The sequence below is a fragment of the Mobula birostris genome, chromosome 29 (genome assembly GCF_030028105.1).
Source record: "Mobula birostris isolate sMobBir1 chromosome 29, sMobBir1.hap1, whole genome shotgun sequence".
NCBI lineage: Eukaryota > Metazoa > Chordata > Chondrichthyes > Myliobatiformes > Myliobatidae > Mobula > Mobula birostris.
In genome coordinates, this window is record NC_092398.1 from 15,349,091 (window position 1) to 15,366,954 (window position 17,864).

Genomic DNA, 17,864 nt, shown 5'->3' on the forward strand with positions numbered 1-17,864 from the left:
GGCAGACAATCTCTGAAGAGTATTGATAATAGCTGGGGTCACCTTTCTTGTAAAGATACTGCTTAGAAGAAGGCAATGGCAAACCACGTCTGCAGAAAAAAATTGCCAAGAACAATCATGACCATGGACCATGATCATCCACGTCATGCGACACAGCACATAATGATGGTGTTGATGAATGTTATATGTCCTCCAAGAGGACCACAACCTTGTTCTGGTTGTGCCTCAATGACCCAGAGAGCTATGTTGGCTGGAGTCAGGGCTTTATGATTTGGCTCTTGGGAGGGGTCACCCATGCCAAACAGGTCAAAGGGTAGAGGCCAGACTAAGAGTGGTCCACCAGTCCTCCAGGTTCGGGGGTTCAGCTCAGGGCTAACAACCCTGACTGGTTAAAAAAGAAACTGTTATGGACACATCAATGAAGAATCCTTCTACATCTGAGTGCGATGGTATCACTGAGTCTCCACCCAGGATTTGTGTGACTGACAGTAGTGAAAACCGAGAGGAAGTTACTGACACGATGAAGGAAGCCCTGAGCACCACCAGAGATGGAGGACCTTCATTGCTGCCCTAAAGGCCAGCGGCGTAGCGGGCAGTAAGTCAGCTGATATTATTTTAAACTGTCATGGCCATTCAATTATGTGGATAGAAGCATTTTGTCTTTTGTGTTGACTGCACAAGAGGCACTGAGTTAACCAAAGTTACAGAATCACAATGAATTGGGGGGGGGGGGGGCGGGGTTGATTGGTCCATTAAAGCCTTGCTGGCCTAAATAAAAACATATTGGCTGGTCCCATTCCTCCACCGTATTTCCAAAGCCCAGCAAATTTTTAATGAAGACATGGCTATAAGACCAAAAATGTCCAATAATTAGGAAGTACGTAACTAAATGATACAATTTCTGATATCCCCAGGTGGTTCAAAAACTTTCGTGCTGGACTTCGGTATTAAACTGTAATTGAATCACTTACAGGAAAAAATAAATCACCAGGAACATTATTAAAAAAAAAGTCTTTCATTTGTTTTCCTTTAACATTTTTGTCTTCTTGTTTATATAAAAAAAATGTTGAGACAAAAGACTGGAAAATGCGGAGCAGCTGAGATTAGCAGCTGTTTAAATACACAAATGTTTTCATGAGTAAACATTGTCCCTGTTCTCATTTGTCATGGGCCAAGCCACTTCTCATTCTGAGCACCAAAGAGTGGTGAAAGGATGGCTATGTTGTATCCTTGATCTTGATTCTGGGAATTATGCATCTGTCGCTTAATCATTATGGGGATAAAGCATCTGCAGTATCAGTGACTTCACTGGGATAGAGGGATCATTTCTTTGAAATACGACATGAAGCACAGAACAGTATAGCACTGGAACAGGCCCTTCGGCTCACACTGTTCTGCTGAGCCAAATAAATTAGTAATCAAGTTGCCAATTAAACTAATCCCTTCTGCCTACATATCTGTCCATTTCCCTCATATCCATGTGCCTATCTAAATGTCTCTTAAAAGTCTCTAAGGCATCGACTTCTACCCCCACCCCAGACAGCGCATTCCAGCCACCCTTCAGTCTCCGTGAACAAAACCTGCTGCTCACATCTCCTTTAAGATTAGCCCCTCTAACCTTGTTGGGCACGTGGGCAAGTGATTAAGGCGTTCGTCTAGTGATCTCAAGGTCACTAGTTCGAGCCTCAGCTGTGGCAGCGTGTTTGTGCCCTTGAGCAAGGCACTTAATCACACATTGCTCTAGTCTGTGCGAGGAGTGGCGCCCCACACAGACTTCCAATCTGCGCCTTGTAAGGCATGAAAATGCCCGACACAGGCCTCTCATGGTCTGAGTGGACGTTCCCCTCCCTCCCCTAACCTTAACTGCAAGCCCTCTGGTAGTAGACGTTTCAACCCTGGTGAAAGTGATCCGCTCTGTCCACTCTGTCTATGCCTCTCATAATCTTATAAACCTCTATTAGATCTCCTCTCAGCCTGCACCGCTCCAGCGAAAACAACCCAAGTTTGTCCAACCTTTTGTTAAAGCACATGCCCTCGAATCCAGAAGGCATTCTGGTAAACCCTTTGACATCTGTCCCATATTGGGATGACCAGAAATGTATGCAATACTTCAGATGTAGCCTAATGAGGCTGGCTGGTGGTGCAGTGAGATCAGCGCCGGACTCCGGAGCGAAGGTTCCTGAGTTCGAATCCAGGTCGGGCCACCCTCGAGCACGCTTTCCATCGGTGCTGGGTTGAAAATACAAGGGTCGAGTCAAGAACATTCATAACGTGATCCGGTTAATCCTGACACCACGTGCCAGACAAGGATAGCTGAATGACACGCTTAAAAAAAAACTAGAATTTTAAGAAGCTGTGATAGAACTTCCTGACTTTTAAAAACTAATAAAAGCAAGCATGCCATGTGCCTTCTTAAACACCCTCTGAACCTGTGTAGCCTCTTTCAGGAATCCTGTCTTGCCCTTATCAATGTACTGTCTCTTTACGTTTGACCTGCCAAGGCACAACACTTATCTGGGTTAAACTCCATCTGCCATTTCTCTGCCCATATCTGCAACCGATTTGTATTGCGCTGTATTCTTTGCCAGTCTTCTATGCTATCCCCAATACCACCAATCTTTGTGTCATCTGCAAATGTACAAACCTGTCCATCTATATTTTAATCTGGGTCACATGGGCATCACTGTAGCGTAGCAGCTAGATAGATAGATATACTTTATCGATCCCGAGAGAAACTGGGTTTCGTTACAGCTGCACCAACCAAGAACAGAGCATAAATATAGCAATACCAAAACCACAAACAATCAAACAACAATATGCAAACTATGCCAGATGGAAATAAGTCCAGGACCAGCCTATTGGCTCAGGGTGTCTGACCCTCCACGGGAGGAGCTGCAAAGTTCGATGGCCACAGGCAGGAACAACCTCCCGTGATGCCCAGTGTTGTATCTCGGTGGAATATGGCCGGAGTCCAAAAGCAAAAAGTTCAATATCCGGTCTACAAACACGTTCCTCGATCGTAATATGACCCGGATTGCACCATCCATTGTTAACCAGAACAGCAAGCCCCCACTCTCAGTGCACTTCTGGTCAGTCCGAATGGTCTGGAAGCCCTCCATGGAAAAGTTTTGGTTGGGTATGTCGCTCGTATGATGCTATTGCAGTTCTGGAGTTCAGAGTTCAATTCTGGTGCCATTCTGTAAGGGGTGTTTGTATGTTTTGCATGTGGAATGCGTTGATTTTTCCCGGGTGCTCCTGTTTCCTCTCACAGTACAAAGATGTATTGAGTAGGTCATTGTAAGTTGTCCTGTGATTTGGTCAGGGTTAAATCAAGTTTGTGAGTCATTGCTGGGGAAGCAAGGCTCGAGGGGCCAGAAGGGCTGTATCACTAAAATAACATCAAATAAGATAAAACACATCGGAAAAGAAGAGATCCCAGTGTGGATCCCTACAGGATACCACCAATCACAGATCTCCAGTTGGAATAAATCCTTTGGACCACTGCCCTCTGCCTTCTATAAGCAAGCCAGTCCTGAATCCAAACGGCCAATTCATCACGAATCCCATGCACCCTAATCTTCTGGACGAGACTCACATGCGAGATCTTGAGAAACACCCTGCCAAAGTCCATGTAGACAACATCCACAGCTATCCCTTGATCAATCTCCCGCATTACCTTGTCAAAAAACCCAATTGTTAGTAAGACGCGACTCGCCCCACACTGCCGCTGTCTGTAGGGGGTTTGTACGATCTCCCCGTGACTGCGCGGGCTTCCTCTGGGTGCTCCGCTTTCCTCCCACAGTCCAAAGTCGTACATTTTGTAGGTTAATTGGTCACTGTAAATTGTCCTGTGATTAGGCTAGGATTAAATCGGGGGTTATGGGGCAACATGGCTCTATTCTGGGCTGCCAGTGAGTGTTCAGTTATTCCTTCTCTCCTGTCTGTGTGAAATTTCTGCTATGTCCAAGATTACTCACAGTTGGTGTGCATTGTTGTGGAGAAGAATAAGCTTCTTTGTCTGAGGTGGTCCATGGGGCCGGGTAAGATGGGTTGTCAGGTAGAGGATGAGGACAAAGTCCTGGGGATTTAGTGAGAGAGGGGTTCACTGGGGAAGTGTCTGTCAACCTTCGAAATGATGGAGATGTGGTTCGGAATTAGAGGGGTGTGTTTGCTGACTGACATCAGGGGTTTGTGGAGCAAAGATCACGGAATACGGGTATAGGTCTGGAGCTTCGGAGAATGAGGGGATAAAGTTTACTAAATTATCAGGGGTACAGATAGGGTGCATGCAAGCAAGCTACTTCCACTGAGGTTGAGTGAGGCCAGACCTAGCGGTCACAGGTTAAGAATAAAAGTTTAAATGTTTAAGGGGAACACGAGAGGGAACGTTTTCACTCTGAGGGTGGTGTGAGTGTGGAACAAGCTGCCGACAGATGTGGTGGATGTGGGTTTGATTTCAACATCAAAGGGAAGTTTGGATGAATACACGAATGGGAGAGGAATGGACGACTCTGTTCTGGGTGCAGGTTGATGGGACGATGAGGAATATTAGTTCAGCATGGACTAGATGGGTCAAAGGGCCTGTTTCTATGCTGTAGTGCTCTATGACTCTATTCTATGCCATATCTCAATAAATAAATAATTACTCTCCCCAATTAGGTCATGGTTTTCCAAATGCTCATAAATCCTCAGGAAGATATTGGCCAAGGCCCCAGCAATCTCTTCTTCTGCATCTCTCAATAACATGGGGTATATCCCATCTGCTCCTGGGGACTTATCCACCTTAATGCTCTTTAAGAGGCCCAACATGACCTCGTCTTCGCTTTGAAATGCCCTGGCATACGAACACACTCCCTATCTTCCACGTTCTGCTGCTTCTTGATAAATACTGATGCAAGGTGTTATCGCAGGCGCCGTGGCAGCGTAGCGGTTAACGTGGCGTCATTACAACTCGGGGCGTCGGAGTTCAGAGTTCAACCTTGGCGTCATCTGTAAGGAGTCTGTACGTCCTCCCCGTGGAATGCGCACGTTTTCCCTGGGTGTTCCAGTTTCCTCCCACAGTCCAAAGACAAACTGGGTGGGTTACTTGGTCATCGTAGATTGGCCTGTGACTAGGTTAGGGTTAAATCGGGGCTGTCCGGGGTGTCCGGGGCGGGGCAGCGTGCAGGGCCAGAAGAGCCTACTCCGCATTGTATTGCCAAAATTAAATAAAGTTAAGAATCTCACCCACACGTTCTGCATCCAAGCAAATGTTCTCTCTTTATCCTACTCTCTCCCTAGTTATCCTCTCGTCTGGATGCACGGATGGAATTCCTTGGGATTCTCTTTAATTCTACTTGCTAAGAACTTTTCATGGCCCCTCCTGGCTCTCATAATTCCCTTGATTTCCTTTCTAGCTTCTTTATAGCCCTCAAGGGCTCAGGTTGCTTCTAACTTGAATACTTTCTCTTAATCACTAAATTCATCACCTCTCTCAACATCCAAATTTGCCTTACCTTGCCATCCTGTCCTTCCTTCTGACTGGAACATACTTGTCCTGCACGCTGTCCAATGTGGATTTTCCCAATTAACTCTCCCTGCCTAATACTCTCATAATTTGCCTCTTTCCCATTTCATACTCTCCTGCAAGGTCCCAAAAAGTCTCCCGCTCCCACGTTTTTCTTGCTTTCAGGTGCGATCATCAAATGCATAACCTTTCAAATCTAAGCAATGAACTTATTTCTCTCTCTGTAACACAACTTTCAGAACCGACGTTCACTTTCCTTCCATGATCTAAATTCCTAGTGTACAGAAGTGCTGGATACCTCCCCTCTATCACAGGAAAACCCTCCCCACTGTAGGGTAAAGTAATGGGTGGAAACTTACATTATTCACAACCACCGACAATGAGTTGGGGTTCACTGTAAGAGCCTCGTCAGAAGTGATGACGTAATAATGTGGAAGTTTTTTTTACTGCGCTTTATCTGCTGTGTTTGGTGGACAATAAAGGAGTTGTTATGGTTTCCCTTAAACTTAAAGCAGCTCTGCTCGTTTATTTACAAAAACCTACAACACCACTGTCATTGGACCAATCAAAAGAGCTGATAAATCAGCATATTTGAGAGAGAGTGAAAATCTGGCTGTTTTTGCCACAACAACAACTTCTTACTCAACGTCAGCAAGACCAAGGAGCTGATTATGATCAGAGGTGGAGAGGGTCAGCAACTTTAAATTCCTTGGCATTATCATTTAATAGACAATAGACAATAGGTGCAGGAGTAGGCCATTCAGCCCTTTGAGCCAGCACCACCATTCACTGTGATAATGGCTGATCATCTACAATCAGTACCCTTTTCCCGCCTTCTCCCCATATCCCTTCACTGTGGAAGACACTAGTGGTGTTGTGGAATTTCCAGGTGTCAGTGGTCATGAAGTTTTTGAAGTTATCAGTATTAGAGAGAAGGTTCTTGGGAAACTGAAAGCTCTGGAGGTCGATAAGTCACCTGGACTAGATCGTGTACAACCCAGAATTCTGAAGAGGTGGCTGAAGAGATTATGAAGGCATTAGAAATTAGGTTTTAAGAATGACTGGATCTTGGAATGGTTTCAGAGGACTGAAAAATTGCAAATGTCACTCCACTCTTCAAGAAGGGAGAGAGGCAGAACAAAGGAAATTATAGGCCAGTTAGTCTGACCTCAGTGGTTGGGGTGATACTGGAGTCAATTGTTAAGGATGTGGTTAATGGGTACTTGGAGGTACATGATAGGCCACAGTCAGCATGGTTTCCTCAATGGAAGATCTTGCCTGACAAATCTTTTGGAATTCTTTGAAGAAATAACAAGCAATATAGACAAAGGAGAATCAGTTGAGATTTTGTGTACTTGGATTTTCAGAATGCCTTTGACAAGGTGCCATGTATGAGGCTGCCAAGTTAAGAGTCCATTGTATTACAGGAAAGATTCTACCATGGATAAAGCAGTGGCTGATTGGCAGGAGACAGAGAGTGGGAATAAAGGGAGCCTGTTTTAGTTGGCTGCCCGTGACTAGTGGTGTTCTACAGGGTCTGTGTTGGGACCACCTCTTTTTATGTTATATATTACTGACTTGAATGACAGAATTGATGCACTTGTTGTAATGTTTGTGGATGATATGGAGATAGGTGGCGGGGACTGTAGATTTGAGGAAATAGAGAGGCTACAGAAGGCCTAGGCAGTTTAGAAGAATGGACAAAGAAGTGGCAGACAAATACAGTGTTGGGATGTGTACGGTCATGCACTTTGGTAGAAGAACTGAAAGGATAGACCATTTTCTAAATGAAAAGAAAATACAAAAATCTGAGGTGCAAAGAGGTTTGGGAGTCCTTGTGCAGGATTCCCTAAAGGTTGAGTTTGCGGTGAGGAAGGCAAATGCAATGTTAGCATTCATTTCGCGAGGATTAGAATATAAAAGCAAGGATGTAATTTTGAGACTTTATAAGGCACTGGTGAGGCATCACTTGGAGTATTGTGAGCAGCTTTGGGCCTCCTATCTTAAAAGGGATGAGCTGAAACTGGAAAGGGTTCAAAAGACGTTCATGAAAATGATTCCAGGGTTGAATGGCTTGTCATATGAAGAGTGCTTGATGGCTTTGGGCCTGTATTCACGAGTTCAGAAGAATGAGGGCTGACCGAATTGAAACCTCTCAAGTGTTGAAAGGCCTCAATACAGTGGACATGGAAAGGATGTTTACTATGATGGGATACTCTAGGACCAGAGGACACAGCCGCAGAATAGAGGGTGTCCTTTTAGAATGGAGATGAAGAGGGATTTCTTCAGCCAGAGGGTGGATTATGCAGAGGCCAAGAATTTACATACATTTAAGGCAGAGGTTGATAGGTTCTTGTTTGTTTAGGGCATGAAGGGATACAGGGGGAAGGCAGGAGATTGGGGGTGAATTGAATTTACTTTATTTCTTACATTCTCCATATACATGAGTAAAAAACTTTACATCTCCATCTAAATGTGCAATGTGCAGTCATAGTAATTTATAATAACTTATAATAAATAGAACAGTCAATGCAATATAGAGTACCTGTACACTCAAATCAGCATGAGTTCATCAGTCTAATGGCCTGGTGGAAGAAGCTGACCCGGACACTGTTGGTCCTGACTTTTTTGCTGCGGTACCGCTTCCCGAAAGGTAGCAGCTGGAACAGATTGTGGTTGGGATGACTTGGGTCTCCCAGTGATCCTACTGGCCCTTTCTACACACCTGTCCTTGTAAATGTCCTGAATCATGGGAAGTTCACGTCTACAGATGCGCTGGCTGTCCGCACCACTCTCTGCAGAGTTCTGCGATTGAGAGAAGTACAGTTCCCATACCAGGCAGTGATGCAGCCAGTCAGGATGCTCTCAATTGTGCCCCTGTAGAAATTTCTTAGGATTTGGGGGCCCATACCAAACTTCCTCAACCGTCTGAGGTAAAAGAGGCGCTGTTGTGTGTTTTTCACCACACAGCTGGTGTGTACAGACCACGTGAGGTCCTCGGTGATGTGAATGCTAGGGAACTTGAAGCTGTTTACCCTCTCAATCCAGATCCATTGCCTGTCTCCATTCCTCCTGTAATCCACAACCAGCTCCTTTGTTTTTGCCACATTGAGGGAGAGGTTGTTTTCTTGACACCGCTGCATCAGAGAGATGACTTCTTCCCTGTAGGGCACCTCGTTATTGTTTGATATAAAGCCAATCAATGTACGGTTGTTGGCAATTTTAATTAGCAGATTGGAGCTGTGGGTGGTGATACAGTCAGGGGTATACAGAGGGTAAAGGAGGGGACTCAGTACACAGCCTTGAGGGGCTCCTGTATTGAGAGTCAGAGGGAGCCACTCTTACAATCTGCTGACGATCTGACAGGATCCAGATGCACAAGGCAGGGTCAAGGCTGAAGTCTCTGAGCTTCTTGTCGAGCCTGGATGGGACTATGATGTTGAATGCTGAACTGTAGTCCAAGAACAACATTCTCACATAAGCATCCTTCTTCTCCAGATGTGTAAGGACGGTATGTAGAGCTGTGGCTATTGTGTCGTCTGTCGATCGGTTATGTCGGTAGGTGAATTGTAGGGGGTCTAATTTGGGTGGTAGCAAGCTGCAGGTTTAATCCTTGACCAGCCTGTCAAAGCATTTGCTTATTATTGAGGTGCGTGTGTCAGGACGCCAGTTGTTCAGGCATATTACCTTGGTCCCTTTTGGTACAGGGACAATGGTGGATAATTTGAAGCAGGAGGGTACTCTACACTGGGAAAGGGTGAGGTTAAAAATGTCTATAAACACACCCGCCAGTTGTGCTGTGCACATCCTGAGTATTTTCCCTGGGATTCTGTCCGGTCCCGCAGCCTTGCTTGTCCACTCATTGGAAACATCTGCATACTTCAGCCTCAGAGATGACCAATTTGCAAGTTGTAGCAGTGGCTTTCCTCAGAGGCTCAGAGATCAGCCATGATGAAATATAGGAGCAGACTCGATGGGCCAAATGGTCTAACTCTGCTCTTATATCTTCTGGTCTTACAGTCTTATAGGATTCCCTAAAGGAGTACACTTGGAGTACTGTGAGCAATTATGGTCCCTGTATTTAAGAAAAGAATGTGTTGACTTTGGGTACAGTTCAGAAGAGGTTCACCAGAATGATTCTGGGAATGAAAGGCTTATTGTATGAGGAGCAATTGATACCTCTGGGTCTTACTAGCTAGAATTTAGGCCTCGATAGAGTGGATGTGGAGACGATGTTTCCTGTGGTGAGGGAGTCTAGGACCAGAGGGCACAGCCTCAGGATAGAGTGTTGTCCATTAAGAATGGAGATGAGGAGGAATTTTTTTCACCAGAGAGTGGTGATTCTGTGGAATTCATTGCCATATGTGGCCATGGAGACCAGATCATTGGGTGTATTTAAGGCAGAGGTTGATAGATTCTTCTTCAGTCAAGGCTTGAAATGTTATGAGGAGAAGGGAGGAGAATGCAGCTGAGAGGGAAATTGGATCAGGCAGAGCAGTCTCGATGGGCCAAATGGCCTAACTCTGTTTCTATGCTCTTTCTTGGTCTCTCTGCCTCCACTCGGGATATCTTTTTATAAACTTTCTGTCTCTCACAACTGTATTTCTTTGCACCCTGTCACCCACAAAAATGAAATTCCCTTTTCTTAGTTCCATCGTCTCTGCCGTATCTGTTCCCAACATGAGGGTTTCCTTTCCAGAGCATCAGAGATGTTCTCCTCCTGTAAAGTATGGGGTTTCCCTTCCTCTCTCATTGATTCTTCTCTCCCGCATCTCCTCCATTTCCCAGATATCTGCTCTCACCCCATCTTCCTGCTGCCATAACAGAGATAGAGTTCCCCTTGTCCTTATTTACCACCCCATTCATATCCAGCACTTCATTCTCCATCCGTTCTGCCATCTTCAAAGACATCCCACAGCTAAACACATCTTTCCCTCCACCTCACACTCTGCTTCCTGCAGGGAACGTTCTCTCCGTGACTCCCTTGTACATTCATCTCTCTTTGCTGATCTCCCTCCTGGCACTTCTCCCTGCAAGTGGGACATATGCTACACCAGCCCATTCACCTCCATTCAGGACCCCAAAGAGTCATTCCACTAGAGGCAGAACCTCATGGGAAAGCCTATTGAGGTCAAATACTGTATCCAGTGCTCCCCATGTGGCCTTCTTCGCCTTTGGCATTGAATTCCATGGAGTCAGCTCCCTCTGGCTAAAGACATTTGTCCTCATTTCTATGCAGCATTCTATTCTGAGGCTGTACCCTCTGGTCCTGGACTACCCCGCTGTAGGAAACATCCCCTCCATGTCTACTCCATCTACGCTTTTCAATACTTGATAGGTTTCAATGAGATCCCCAGCCCCATTCTTCTAATCCCTCGTGAGTACTAGCCCAGAGTCATCAACTGCTCCTGATATGTTAACCCTTTCATTCTTGGGACCATTTTCTGTATAGCCATATAACCATTACAGCACGGAAACAGGTCAGCTCGGCCCTTCTAGTCCATGCCGAACTCTTACTCTTACAAAATTCTAATTCCCTGACCGGGAATCGAACCCGGGCCGTGGCAGTGAGAGTGCCGAATCTTAACCACTAGACCCCCAGGGAAACTATCGTGACCCTACTCTGGATACTTTCTATATTGCCTGCATATCTTTTCTTTGATGAGAGGCCCAAAATTTCTTACAACACTCCAAGCACATCCTGACACATGCCTTGGGTTTTTAAAATTGAGGTATTCAATTCATGAGTGTGACAGATATGGTGAAAGTAAACTTTCTTTCTTAGCAAATAGGGAACAGATCTAGAGGACAGAGATTTAAGGTGAGATTTTAAACAACATGAGGGACCAACATATTCATGCAGAGGGTGGTGGGGATATAGAACAAGCAGATAGTGGAATTGGTTGAGGCTTGTACAATAACAGAATGTAAAATTACACCTGGTTTGTTATGTGGATAGTGAAGGGTTGGACTGATATGGGCCAAATGGGAGAAGCTTAGATGATCTTGGTCAGTGTAGATAGATAGATAGATAGATAGATATACTTTATTGATCCCGAGGGAAATTGGGTTTCGTTACAGCCGCTCCAACCAAGAATAGAGCATAAGTATAGCAATACAAAAAACCACAAACAATCAAACAACAAAAAGCAAACTATGCCAGATGGAAATAACTCCAGGACCAGCCTATTGGCTCAGGGTGTCTGACCCTTCACGGGAGGAGCTGCAAGTTCGATGGCCACAGGCAGGAGCAACCTCCCGTGCTGCCCAGTGTTGTATCTTGGTGGAATATGGCCAGAGTCCAACAGCAAGAAGTTCAATATCCAGTCTACAAACATGTTGCTCGATGGTAATATGACCCGGATTGCACCATCCATTGTTAACCAGAGCAGTAAGCACCCAACTCCTTTATGCTTACCGCTCTCGGTGCACTTCCGGTCAGCCGGAATGGTCTGGAAGCCGTCCATGGAGAAGTTTTGATCGAGTGTGTCCTCGTGCAGCCCCGTTCCAGTGAAACACATGACACTGCACTCCCGAAATGTTCTCTGACGCCTGGCTAGCGCCATGGATGTGTTGGGCCTCTGTTATTACTATACTATCACTCTGCTTTTCACATTTCTGAGAAGCAGTATCTAACTTACATTCTTCTATTTTGCTTATTTTAATGTCAGTTTCTCCCTCATTTGTAATTATTATTTCTCTTCCACAGTCAAGGACTTTGCATTCAATGTCAACAATGTCAACAACATGTCCTCCACAATCACTATCAGCTCAGCTGCACCACCAGGCTCTGTGCTTAGCCCCTGTTCTATTCGCTCTACACATAGGATTGTGGGGCGCAGTGAAACTCCCACGCCATTTTAAGTTTGCTGATGACATCACTGTGGTTAGATCAAAGGCAGTGACGAATTAGCAGCGGGAGGGAGATTGAAACTCTGGTTGAACAGTGCTGCATCAACAAAACCAAAGAGCTGATCATTGACCACAGAATGTGGAAACCAGAGGTCCATGAGCCAATCATCAGGGAATCAGAGGTGGAGAGTCCCTGTAACTTTAAATTCCTTGACGTTATCATTTCAGAGGATCTGGCCTGGGACTAGCATGTCAATGCTACTACAAAGGTGGTACAACAGTGGCTCCACTTAGAACTTGGCGTATTATTGGCATGTCATCTAAAACTTCGACTTACTTGTATAGATGCACAGCGGAGAGTACCCTGACTGGTTGCACGGCAACCTGGAATGGAAACACCAATTCCCAGGAATGGAGAATTCTACAAAAAGTGACGGATACATCCAAGTCCATCACTGGAAATGCCCTCCCCCTTGTTGGAAACCATTCTTTAAAAATAATACTTTCTATAAGATTTGCAGTTTTTAACAAACTCATGTATTTTTCACAGTACATGGTGGTTCATCCCCACCCACTGGCAGAAAGCGGTATAGCAGCTATTGGCAACAGACACAAAATACTGGAGGAATTCAGCAGGCCTGGCAAAACCTATGGAAAAGAGTCGACGTTTCAGGCTGAGACCCTTCATCAGGACTGAAGGGTCCTGGGTTTATCACCTATCTCTTTCTTCATTGGCAAAGTATTAGGTGATGTAATTGTTTCATGTAACCTATCAACTAGTTCAATCTTATCTAAGGAATTTCTTATCTATAAAAGTGATGGATTTTTCATATGTGTCATCTTCTTTATTCTTTTAACTTCACAGTCACCTCGCAGCAATGTTTCTCAGCTCTTTATTTAGTTTTACTTAGTATTTGTCTGTTTATTTGGACTCTGAAATAAGCAACCATTAGGATTAAGACATTTCTGACCTCAGGAAGAACCTTAGGGATCAGAAAGTAAACAGATCTAACAATCTGGTGCCCAAACATGGGATGATTACTTGAAGAAAAACTGGACTGAGAAAGGAAGTTTCAATTGTGCAGCTGGGAGGTAAGATGTTCCCTCATTCCAGGCAAAGAGTGGTTGTAGACGGGTCATATTCTGCATGTCATAGTCATACTTTATTAATCCCGGGGGAAATTGGTTTTCGTTACAGTAGCATCATAAATAATAAATAGTAATAAAACCATAAATAGTTAAATAGTATTATGTAAATTATGTCAGGAAATAAGTCCAGGACCAGCCTATTGGCTCAGGGTGTCTGACCCTCCAAGGGAGGAGTTGTAAAGTTTGATGGCCATATGCAGGAATGACTTCCTATGACGCTCTGTGTTGCATCTCGGTGGAATGAGTCTCTGGCTGAATGTACTCCTGTGCCCAACCAGTACATTATGTAGTGGATGGGAGACATTGTCCAAGATGGCATGCAGCTTGGACAGCATCCTCTTTTCAGACACCACCGTCAGAGAGTCCAGTTCCATCCCCACAACATCACTGGCCTTACAAATGAGTTTGTTGATTCTGTTGGTGTCTGCTACCCTCAGCCTGCTGCCCCAGCACACAACAGCAAACATGATAGCACTGGCCACCACAGACACGTAGGACAAACTCAGCATCGTCCGGCAGATGTTAAAGGACCTCAGTCTCCTCAGGAAATAGAGAACCCATAGTGTGCTTCAGGGATCTGTTCTGGGACCCCTACTCTTTGTGATTTTTATAAATGACCTGGATGAGGAAGTGGAAGGATGGGTTAGTAAATTTCCCGATGACACAAAGGTTGGGGGTGTTGTGGATAGTGTGGAGGGCTGTCAGAGGTTACAGTGGGACATTGATAGGATGCAAAACTGGGCTGAGAAGTGGCAGATGGAGTTCAATCCAGATGGTGTGAGGTGGTTCATTTTTTCATTTTGGTAGGTCAAATATGATGGCAGAATATAGTATTAATGGTAAGACTCTTGGCAGTGTGGAGGATCAGAGCGAACTTCGGGTGCGAGTCCATAGGACACTCAAAGCTGCTACCAGGTTGACTCTGTGCTTAAGAAGGCATACGGTGCATTGGCCTTCATCAACCATGGGATTGAGTTTAAGAGCTGAGAGTAATGTTGCATCTATAAAAGACCTTGGTAATGTTGCAGGTATATAAAGACCCCATTTGGAGTACTGTGCTCAATTCTGGTCGCCTCACTACAGGAAGGACGTGGAAACCATAGAAAGGGTGCAGAGGAGATTTACAAGGATGTTGCCTGGATTGGGGAGCATGCCTTATGAGAATAGGTTGAGTGAACTCGGCCTTCTCTCCTTGGAGCGACAGAGGATGAGAGGTGACCTGATAGAGGTGTACAAGATAATGAGAGGCATTGATTGTGTGGATAGTCAGAGGCTTTTCCCCAGAGCTGAAATGGCTAGCAAGTGAGGGCATAGTTTTAAGGTGCTTGTAAGTAGGTATGGAGGAGATGTCAGGGGTAAATTTTTTTACACAGAGAGTGGTGAGTGCATGGAATGGGCTGCCGGCAGTGGTGGTGGAGGTGGAAATGATAGGGTCTTTTAAGAGACTCCTGGACGGCTACATGGAGCTTAGAATAATAGAGGGCTATGGGTAACTCTAGGTAGTTCTAAGGTAGGGACATGTTCGGCACAGCTTTGTGGGCTGAAGGGCCTGTATTGTGCTGTAAGTTTCCTATGTTCCTCTGTTGCCTTAATTATCTGAGAATAGATATCTTCAGTCCGTCGTTTAAAGGGAGGTTAAGAGTGAACAGAGACTGGGAGATGGATTCTGATGGATTTTTTCATTGTTGTACAACCTATGTGGGGCTGGTATAAATTATCAGAAACCCGGAGCCTGATATATGCAGAACAGAGTTGTGTGAGTTGTTGGACAAGAGGCTGACAAAAGTTTCAAGATATCGGATGGATGTTCGCTTGGTGGAAAACTGATATTATAGACACAACAGGGTTGTGAGATTTTTTTGACATCCAAAAGTGAAGAGTATTCCTTAAGATCAAAATTAATACAACGGCCAAAGCTTTGAAACAGATTGGCAGGTCGCTCAAATTGCCAGCTGAGAGGGCAAAGTTAAATGAAACGTTAAACCCTTACTTAAGTGATGCATATAAACTTGAAACCGTTGGTAAGAGATATGGAAGAGATGCGCTATTGACTCTAAGTCTGGTGAAGACTGTTGTATAAGTGATGTTGAAGTGTTAGTTCGTAAGAACAAAGAGACGTGGTCAGGAACTGAAAAACAGCATGGACACGAGCAGCCTTAATGAAGCTGCAAAGGCGCGAGTGCATTAAGTTGCATGTCCAGATCGAAAATTTAAAACGTGAATGTGTTGATTTAGAAAATCAATTGGATGAAAAAGAAAAAAATGCGTAACATGCAAAAAAAAGCAGAATTAAAAAATCAGAACCAGGTTTAATGTCACCGGCATGTGTCATAAAATTTGTTAACTTAGCAGCAGCAGTTCAATGCAACATCTGATAATATAGAAGGAAAAAAATAAATAAGTAAATCAGTAAGGATATATTACAGTAAGGATATATATGTATATGACGTAAACATGAGGAATTCTTCAAATGCTGGAAATTCAAGCAACACACATCAAAGTTGCTGCCTGTCCTGCTGCGTTCACCAGCAACTTTGATGTGTGTTGCTTATATGCACATTAAATAGTTTGATTAAAAATAGTGCAAAACAGAAATAATATATATAAAGAAGTGAATTAGTGTTCATGGGTTCAATGTCCATTCAGAAATCAGATGGCAGAGGGGAAGAAGCTGTTTCTGAATCACTGAGTGCGTGCTGTCAGGCTCCTGTACCTCCTTCCTGATGATAACAATGAGAAGAGGGTATGTCTTGGGTGATGGGGGTCCTTAATGATGGTCACCACCTTTCTGAGACACCGCTCCTTGAAGATGTCTTGGATACTACAGAGGCTAGTACCCAAGATGGAGCTGACTAATTTTACAATTTTCTGCAGCTTCTTTCGGCATTGTGCAGTAGCCACCCTCCCCCCCCCCCCACACACACACACACATGCCAGACAATGATGAAGCCTGTCTAAATGCTCTCCACAGAGCATTTTTCGAGTTACAGAAGTTTTCGAGTGTTTTAGGTGACAAACCAAATCTCTTCAAACTCCCAATGAAATATGATGAAAGATAATAAATTATCAAAAATACAGATTTCTGCATTAATGGAACGGGCAAAAAGACATCATGCAAATAGCTTTGTTCAGAGTGGCAAAGAGAAATGACACAAATTTGTGCTGCACAGGCAGCCAAACCCAGTGGGTAGTGTTAGCAATGATGTCAATCATGTTGAAAGCCAGCCAACACAGAATAGACCCCAGAAACAGCGACGCCTTGGGAACTCCACGGAACTGCAATGTGATAATGACTCAACAGAGTCCTCTAGTGGATCAAGTGATGATGACAGTAATGAGGCAATTGGTCTGGTAGCCATGGCTAAATTTGCCTCTTAAGCAAAAACTTAAGACTGAAAACAACCAAGACCGATGATGGAAAGTGTGGAAGGAAACAGGTCATTTGTCACCAACCACTAGATCTGGAAAAATATGATAAATGGTACAGGGAAGTTCCACATCCTAAAAAAAAGGAAGCTTGAAAAATTGGGCTGAAATTCAACAAATTAAGAATATGTACAAATTGCATCAATATAATGGCATTCAAATTTTAGCTACCATGCTAACATAATAATTTGGTTAAGATTTTTACTGCTATGCTGGAAGGTATTTCATTTTAGTAGCTCTCTGTGAAAGCAGTGTGTCCTGCTGGCAGAATGTTTTGCTTTTGACTGAAGATAAAGGGCTATGTTGTTCAACTCAGGAATGTTGTGTCAGCCAATCAAGACGGTAGGATCGGGAGAAGGTTCTAGAGAGAGCTGGGTGGAGAGAGACTTGTGATGGGCACTGATGGGATTTTTGGTCTTTTTGATGGGAGATGCAGTAAAGAGAAGATCAGGAGAGACACCCGTAGGATTTAATCCAACAGGAAGGCACGATTGCAAGGAGTGCTTCATGAGACGAAGGAGTCTAAGGTGGGAGGCTCTACCTGTGACTGGTGAGTTCAGCGCCGTGAGTAATGGTTATACCCAGCTTTCAGAAGAGACGAGTTCCAAAAGTGATGTGCACATTTAGATGGTTGAATTGTAATGGGCCCTTTTGTTTATTTTTTTCTTTCTCTTAATAACTACTCGATAAAGGTGAAATTGGTAAGTGTTATAAATATTCTTTATAATTTTATGCTGGTGCATAATTTGTCATCTTTTGGGAACCGGTAATTTTGTATGGGCAGCACTTACACAGCATTCACTCAAATCAAGGTTCCATTAATTGGAACCCTCCAACTTTCCAGTTTGGTTGAAACCCAAATCATAACAACCCTTGACATATGTTGGTTATGAAAAGTGTTCCTCTCACCTCTGAGTCATGTGGCTATTAG

The 17,864-nt window shown here is 44.3% G+C and overlaps 1 non-coding gene across 1 annotated transcript; it reads right to left on the reverse strand.

Annotated features, from left to right (window-relative positions):
* Nucleotides 1–11,039: 11,039 nt before the first annotated feature.
* trnae-cuc (transfer RNA glutamic acid (anticodon CUC)) lies at nt 11,040–11,111 on the reverse strand. The gene has a single exon. It is a non-coding gene; the product is annotated as a tRNA-Glu (tRNA).
* Nucleotides 11,112–17,864: the final 6,753 nt, after the last annotated feature.